This window comes from Felis catus, chromosome D4, assembly GCF_018350175.1.
Source record: "Felis catus isolate Fca126 chromosome D4, F.catus_Fca126_mat1.0, whole genome shotgun sequence".
Taxonomy (NCBI): domain Eukaryota; kingdom Metazoa; phylum Chordata; class Mammalia; order Carnivora; family Felidae; genus Felis; species Felis catus.
Genome location: NC_058380.1, coordinates 95,022,713 through 95,031,241, shown reverse-complemented (window position 1 = coordinate 95,031,241; position 8,529 = coordinate 95,022,713).

Below are 8,529 nucleotides of genomic sequence, written 5' to 3'. Positions count from 1 at the left end.
CGGGACAGAGACCACAATGTGGCTCCTGGTAGCTCACAGGTGTCCCTGTGTCCTGTAGTTAGACCTGTCCTACCAGCTGGACTCCCTCCTGGTGGCCAGCAATATCTGTGGCCAAAAGGAACAGGCCACCGTCAAGGTCTGGGAAGAATGAGTGGCCAGGCAGAAGGGGAATGCTCGTCCTCGGCTTGGGGGTCCCTGCCGGGCTGGCGGGGGCTCCAGAGGTGGTATTCCAGCTCTCTGCTGACCAGCCCTGTGCCCAGAAACACCTGCCTCCCTTCTCTGGGCCTCACTCTCCTGCTCTGTGAAATGGGTGATGCAGAGCGATCATTCCCATGGCAGGAACAAGGCGGGTACCGGTGACGGATGGAGCACCTGTACAGGACCCGGATCGCAGACCGCAGTGGGGAAGCGGGGAGGGGATGCCAGTGAGGCCCTGCCCCCAAAGCCATCCAGCCTTTCCATGCAGCCTCCAGGGCCTGGCATGGCCCCGGGAGCAGTGGCCGACCAGACTCCTGACACAGGTCCCTGTGGCCTCTTTCTCAGCAGTGGGGACCCAGGGGCGGGGACACCCAGGGTGCAGGGGTGCTCGGGGCAGCTCCTCCCTTGGAGGGAAAGAGAACAATGGAGACAGAGAACAATGGAGACGTTCTCTGGGGTCCCCCCAGGCCAGGAGAAATGGGAGGAGCGCTCCCCCAGCCCAGAGAGCTCTTCCCCGTGACTATTTCCCTGGTGGGGGTAGGGGGTCAGCGGGTTATACTGGCTGTAGACAGTGACTCTGCACTTGAATATGTGAGCCTCCACATTCACCATATACACCGAAAGGCGGTTTTATTGAAAACTCAGCATGAATTTGCTTCAGCAACTTGTGAGTCTCAATTTGGAGCCCAGTCCCTGCCAGAGTCCCCAGGGCCCGTGCTGTCCTCCCAGTCCTTCCCAGAGACCCCAGGGCCCGCGCTGTCCTCCCATTCACCCCCAGAGACCCCAGGGCCCAGGCTGTCCTCCTGGTCCCTCCCGGAGACCCCAGGGCCCAGGCTGTCCTCCCAGTCCCTCCCGGAGACCCCAGGGCCCGGGCTCTCCTCCTGGTCCTTCCCAGGGACATCAGGCATCAGCTTAGCCTCAGCCTCCACATGCCCCGGGGCAGCATTGGGCGCTCACGAGCTCTGTCTCTCAGGGTCCGCAAGCACAGCTCCTCACTGCCCCTGTCCCCCCAGCCGGCGGAGGACACCGCATCACCGGTGCCGGCCTGGACGTGAGGATCAGCAGCTTGGACGAGAGCATCCGCCGAGCTGGCAGGGGGAACGTCCCTTGGTCCCCTCTCCGAGACCTCTCCGGGTACAGACCTCATTTGAACAACTCCTCTGACAGGATACCATCTCTGGACCTGCCGGGGAATCCAGCCCCGGGAGGAGGCGACGACCTGCTCTGCTCTACAGAGGAGGAGACTGAGGCAACATCATCCTCCCAAGCCTGTGCCTGGGAATCCATGCTTGCCTGGGGGCAAATATGTAACCTGCGAGCTCCCTCCAGATCTAGGATGCCATGGCTCTGATGACACTGCCTGGTCACGTCCCCTGCGCCTGGCAAGCTGCGGTGACCCCCGACTCCTTACCTGACATCTGAGCCCCGAGTGAACTGGGCCAGATGCCCTCCCCAGGGTGTTCCCCTCCCCCCTCCCTAGTGTTTTTCTCCCCCAGGGAGCCCGCCATCCCTTTCCCTCGAGCCCCCTGCTACCACCGTCCCGCTCCATGGCTCCCATCCAGAACACCCTCATCTCTAAGTCTGGCTTCAGAGGTCACCTCCTCGGCGTCCTGATAAAGCCCACGCTTCGGTTCAGAGCGACCCGGGCTCACACCCACAGCCGGGCCACGTCAGAGTCCTGTGACACGCAAGCTCTATGCCAGCTTCTGGGACCTCAGTGCTCTTTTTGAAGATGGTGTCGGTGGCTCCAACCTCCTGTGGGTGTGTGGGGGATGAAAGTAGGGAGGTGAAGGTGTCCGAAGTTGGGGAGCTTGTGGGGGGAGGGGCTCTCAGGAAAGCACAGGGAGGGGATGGGGAGGAGGGAAAGGCGGCCTGACCTCTCCCTGCCCACACTGGTGTCCACCTCCCCCTCTCCCTGCTCAGCCAGACGCCCGAATGAATAGTGGAGTGGAGTGTGGGGGCCAGGTCAGCAGGGTGGGGGTCTGTCTCGTTTCCCTCTTGCCCCCGTGTCTCCATACCCGCTGCGTCCAGCCGCCCTGCCTGGGTGGAGTGGCCGTGGCCCCAGGCCTAAGAGGATATGAGGGTCACTGAGCTGGCGGCGGAGATCAGATATGTGCGAGCCCAGGTGTCTGTGGGCTCCTGCCGCGAGGTGGTCCCGTGCGCGCAGTCCCATGGTCCCGGTGCACCTGCGCAGGCTCCACCTGCCTCGACCTTTGCTGGGAGCACCTCCCCGCCCACAAGGCTCCCACGCCACATCCTGCCCGAAGGTGGGAGCCAGGGGCCACTCTAGCCGGACTGGTGAAGCTCCTCCTCCATGGTCTCATGGAACAGTCGGGAAATTGAGGCCAGGAGAGGCAGGGACTGGCCGGGGACCCACCAGGTGAGCAGAGCCTAGAGGGCCTGGGGGAGGTTTCGGGCTCCTAGGCCAGGGCTACACTTTCCCAGGGGGTTTTCGAAGGAATGAGAGCCTCTAAGATCCTGGAGGACCACTGAACCCATCCCATGTGGGGTCCTTTCCTCTGGGCATCCCCGAGTGGGCACAGGTCCACGCAATTGCATGGAAACACAGTCCCCCGCCCCCCAGTAACTAACCACCCGCGTGGGGGTCAAACGATGAGTGGACCCTGGAGGTGACAGGCGGTGGGGGAGAAAAGTGGTGTGGGGCGGGGACATTGTCTCCAGGGAACATGCCCATGAGGGCAGCCACGCCAGGCCGATGGCCAAGGGATCCCCAAATGCCCCCGTGTGTATCACAGGCACCCCCATTCTAGAGAAGCACCCCACTCAGCTCCCGTGGTTGGAGACCTTCGAATGCGCAAAGTGTTCTCATGCTGTGTCCTGATATCTCGAGGCTGTGGTCTCAGGAGAGCCCACAGGGAGAGCCTTTTCCCACTTGCAGACAGTGGGTCCGGTCTCACCCCCGAAGCCTCTGGTCACGTGACGGAGGGACGCAAAGGTGACACCGGGAGGCCCAGGCCTGGCCGGTCTAGCCTGACACGGCCCTGATCCGACTGGTGAGTTGCACGAGCCTCCCTGTGTCTGTGAGTGTGTGTGAGGCTGTGTGTGCTTGTAAGGATGGGACGTGGGGGGAAGTCACCAGAGCAGGAGCAGACTGATGGGAGGGTCATGTCCACACCCCAGGTGAAGGGTGACTGGGAGGGACAGGGTGAATTGTGTAGAGCTACAGGACACAGGGACACATTCTGGTGTCCGTCCCCGAGCCTGGCCGGAAGCTGGGGTCCAGGTGCCCTAGGGGTCGGCACACACCTGGGTCTGGGCTGAGAAGGAGGCCATGACCTCAAGGAGACTCCACTCTGCCCTCTCCAGTGTTCTGTGCCAGGCCCACCCCTTCCTCATCCTTCCACGGCCACGTGTGCCCACGAGCCTCACGGGATAGCAGGCACGGGACGTGTCTACACGTGTCTCCCTGATGGCGCCCCCACAAGTAGATGCCACAAGGACCCCACTGTGCAGATGGGGAGACCGGGGGGCCCCAGGAGGCACGGGGTCTGTGCAGGGTCCCAGCACTGGTCAGGAGGAAAACCCAGGTCTGAACCCCGCTCTGTGGCCCCAAAGCTGTGGCACCGGCCGCCCCAGGCCTATCGGGGACGTGTCTGGGCTGTGTTGGTGTCTCTGTAGGGACAGGGCATGGCGTGGAGTGGAACCCTTTGCAGCCTGGGAGGGGCTCTTGTAGGATTAGGAAGCCTGGTGAGGGGACCCCAGGAAGTGACTTCACCTCCCTGGTCACAGAGCCCAATTGAACTCAGAACCCGGGTCACCAGGCACCCACGTTCTGGAGACAGCGCCCGACTGGGCTCATTCGTTGGGACACCTTTGCCTGACGAACATGTCCTCCTGTTGTGTGCCAGTGTCCCGCGGCTGCAGGCTCAGGGGAGCCCGTGGCTGGGACCCTTCCCGACCCTGGAGACTGTGGGTCAGGTCGTGCACAGGATGCCTCAGGTCTCTAACTCCCAGGGACCCAAAAGTAACAGAGGGAGACCCAGAGACATCCAGTCCAGCCTGACACCGCTCTGATATGACCTGTGCGGCCCCATGTCCCCCCGTGTTTGTGTGTGTGTGTGTGTGTGTGTGTGTGTCTGTGTGGAAGGAGGGGTCGTGTGTGGAGGGCCCACCCGAGCAGGTGCAGGCTGATGAAGGGGTCAGATGCCTGGTGGGCGGGTCAGGCTCACCCTCGGTCAAGTCTGGTTGGGAGGGACAGGGTGTGCTGGGGTGGCCCTCTTGTCCCCGATGTTCATCCCGAGCCTGTAGGTGGATGTCACTGTGTCCCAGGCGCACGTCTATGCACACTCAGGTCTGTGTCCAATCTGGGAGCCACAGGTGGAGAGGGTGGAAGGACACTGAGGATGGCCGGACACGGCTGTGATGTCTCCGGGACGGCCGCGGGTCCCTGTCTTTACAGAAATCAACTGATGAAATCGGGAAACGTCTGGCCGAATCCCATTACACCTGCCCTACAGAGTTATGCGTGTGCCCCGTCGCCCAGGAGGGCCAGCCTGGACCGAGGGAGAGAGTGGCTGCAGGGAGGTCTTGGGAAGCAGAGCCTGGAGATGACCTGGGAAGGCCTCCTTCACCACCCTGGCCCCTCCACAGGGTCCTGGTTTACTGGTCCTGGGATGAGGACCCGGAGCCCCCGGAGCCAGAGCCCGAGGGTGAGAAGGCTGGGGTGGGAGATTTGTGTTCACGGGGCCCGGGCGGTGCTGAGCCATCCAGGGAGGAGCCCCCGGGGGCTGGTGTGGGGCCAGGAGCAGAGACTGAGAGCCCCGGGCTGTGGCCTGCAGGGGGCAATGGTCCTGGTGTGGGTTCCTGGCCGTGGCTTCTCGGGGAGGCTCTGGGGTGAGTTGTGTCTCTGCAAAGGCCCCTGGAGAGGCGGGCGCTGGGTGGATGGGGGACCGTCCCTCCTCTCACCCTGAGGCCTTGGAGCGCTGTAACCATCACTCTGTTTCCTTCTCAAGAGTCCGGGGCAGGAGCAGAAGCCGGTGCGGCTCCAGAGCCCGACCCAAGGGCATCGGGGTCCTCGGCGTCTCTGCAGGCAGGGGTGGAGTCTGGAGCGACTCCTGCAGGGGCCGGAGAGCCAGCAGGTGACCTGGGACCTGTGCGGGGACAGCTGGCACCTGAGCAGAGTCAGCTGGTTCCTGCTTCTGCTCCCGACACTGTTCCTGCCACCGCCCTTGTTCCCGTATGGATTCCGACTACAAATCAAGGGCTCAAAGGCCTTCGAGGGGTGTTTATTGTATTTCGAATTGTTGCTCCAGTCCCAGTCCCTGACCCCTCCACCAGAATGACTCTTCCTCTTCTCCCTTATCCTTTCTCTCCTCTACTTTTTAGGTGGTACATTATTTGTTCATGGTTTGTTTAAAATCCACATTAATCTTCAATAAAAATTTATTTATTTTATGTTGTGCAATTCCTGAGCACGGGGTACGCTCACGATGCTGTGAACCACGCCATAGAATTTTGCTGCAGAATATCTCCGTCCCCAAGGGTCACCGTGTACCCGGAGCCCTCACTCCCCATTTGTGCCCCCTCCAGCCCCTGGGAACCCCCAGTCTGTTTTCTCTACGTGTTTTGTTATCTACTCTGGAGGTTTCCTTCAAGTGGAATCTCGACAGAGATACCTTTGGGTCTGCACCGACTTTTCAGACGGGTCAGATTCATTTTTGTACTTTGTGGCCATTTGAAATAGACTTTTTCTCGTTTGATATTGAAGTCACAATGGATTAAGGATTAGGTGGGAATATGGAGGCCCCTTCGGTGACAATGGGCACGGTCTCGGGGTGGAGACCCCTGTGCGTGCTGTGACACCACAGCCTGAAGCCAGACAGGACATGGCGGGTCCTCCCGTGGCCCAAACAGAAACCGGGAGATGCAGAAGGCTGGACGGTCACACCACAGAGGAGAGAGCATCCCTCACGACCCAGGGCCAGAACGGTTCATAGGCCTGTGGGCCAAATAATGCTCCAAATCAGTGCGTTCCCCGGGATGGAGGTCAGACCCGTCCCAGTCCAAGGGGAGGCAGCCCCCATGGGAGCAGGCGTCAGAGATGCGGGGCGTCCTGGGGAGGGACTCGGGCAAGTGAAACCCAAGGGAGGCAGCGGTGGTCACCTTCAGACGGGCAGGATTCTGGTCTACGGACCGGCAGCCCAGGTGACAACGTGAGGAAGCAGAGGCCCCAGCAGATCCCCAGCGAGAACTGTGACCGGCACCCCTCTCTGAGACAACAGAGCGCAGCCCCCAAACACGGCCGCAGACGCGGACCCTCTCCCAGCAGGGCTCATACCAGGACCAGCGAGAAACTCTGGTGCAGCGTGTGGGGTGAGGCGGGAGTGGGGTGTGTGCTCTTCCCGAACCAGCTTTCCACGGGGCTGGGTGCTGGCCACTCAAGTCTCTTCCTCTGCATCCTGTGTCCCCACATCAGAATTTCCAAATCGCCCAGGCCCTGGAACGTGGGCCGTTTCTGAGTTTTCACTCCCAGCTTCCTCAAGGGATCAACCTTGTCAATAAATCTCCCCTTTTTCAGGACACAAGCCGTCAAGTGGAGTTTCTGGGTCAAATTTTATATCATTTGTCAGGTACAAGCCTCGGCTTTCAGCCTCCACGGTCTCCTGGGCCACTGAGAGCCTTGCTTGGGAAAACGGGGTGCAGAGCCCCAGAGACTATGATCTCCAGGAGGGATCGGGCAGTCGAGCTCTGAGTGGAGTGACCAGGGTACCTGGGGTGACCGGCCTAGCAGGGACCGTCCTGTCCCCGGCCCCATACCGGCCCCCACGACGGTGGCGGTTGAGGAAGGCGCGGACACTCGTATGGGTACTTCCCGCTCTGGCTCGAACGGGGGCTCTAATCCCGGAACTGGCCCCAGGGCTGAAGCTGTAGCTGGCCCCATGTCTGCAGCTGGGGCAAGAGACGGTGCTGGACCTGGCTCCAGCTCTACGGAAGGTGCTAGAACCGCAAGCACCTCCAGAGAGGACCCAGACCTGCTTCTGCAGCCGGATATAGCTCTGGAGCTGAAGCTAGAGCTTCTGCTGTAGACTCTGGCTCTGGCTCCCGAGTGGGTGCTGAAGCGGCTTCAGCTTTGGCCCTGGAACTGCAGCTGGCCTTGCAGCCAGTGCGAGCCACACAGCTGGTGTCAGAGTCCCCGGGGGGATCCAATTCTGGAACCACTGCGGGAGCTGTCCATGGTGCTGGAGCTGCTTTGGTTCGGAGCTGGCTCTCTTCGTGGCTGCTATGCTGGACCTGGTGCTGTGGGCCCTGCTTGCATCGCCGGTCCTGGATCTGGCCCTCCGGCTGGTGGCGAAACCGGCAGGGGAGCTGGTTGGAGCCCCGGCGTTGGCTCCACCTGCGGAACCGGTGTCCAGGCGGATGCCGACTCCAGAGCCGGCGCTGGAGCGGACACGGGCTCCGGACAGGAGGGGGTGATGGAGCCGGTGCCAGAGCAGGACGTGGCTGGGATGTCAGCGCCGGAGCTGGTTCTTTGTCCGGAGATGGCATCGGCTCTGCTTTTACCACTGGTGCCCCAGGCAGCTTTTGCTCTGGAGTTGGCGCAGCAGCCGGCACTTGCGGGGGCTTCTGCTCCAGACCCGGTATGAGAACTGTTGCTGTCGCAGGCTCTGGCTCTGAACTCGGTCCTGACTCTAGTTCTGGAGCCGATGCTGGAGCCGATGCTGGAGCCGATGCTGGAGCTGGCTCTTCCTTGCAACCTGGCACTGGCTCTACATGGGGCTCGAGCAGCTTCTCACTCTAAAGTGGGCACCGGAGCGACCACCGGGTCTGACACAGCAGTTGGCAAGAGAGTGGCCACCGTCTCTGGAGGCAGTGCTACAGCAGGCATCGAGTCAGGGCTGGCTGGTGGGAGAACACCGACCCTGACCTTGGACCTGGCACCGGAGCTAAAGCTGGAGTGGCCTCGATCTCGGCAGTTGAGTCAGTGCCGGACCTGGAGTTGACTCGAGCTGGCAAGTGGCTTGACCTCGGGCTCTGGAGCCGGTTCTGGCTCTTGTTCTGAGCTGGTGACAGAACCAGCTGTGCCAGTGGCTCAGACGCAGAGGCCGGGGCTCAGACTGACTCTGGGTCTGGAGCTTCAACGGGAGCTGGCTGGCTCTGCAGGTCTCTCAAGCTCTTGAGCCAGTGCCGGAGCTGGCTCTAGGGCGGGATCTGGCGCTGAGGCCACTTCCGGTGCTGATGCTGGCTCTGGAGATGGTTCCAGCCCTAGAGATGCCTGTAGCTCTAGTCGTGCTGCCGGAAGCGATGAGGACTAGGTCTAGTTCACTCCTGCCTTGTCCGTTGCTCTGGAATGTACGTCGGTCCGACCCAGAC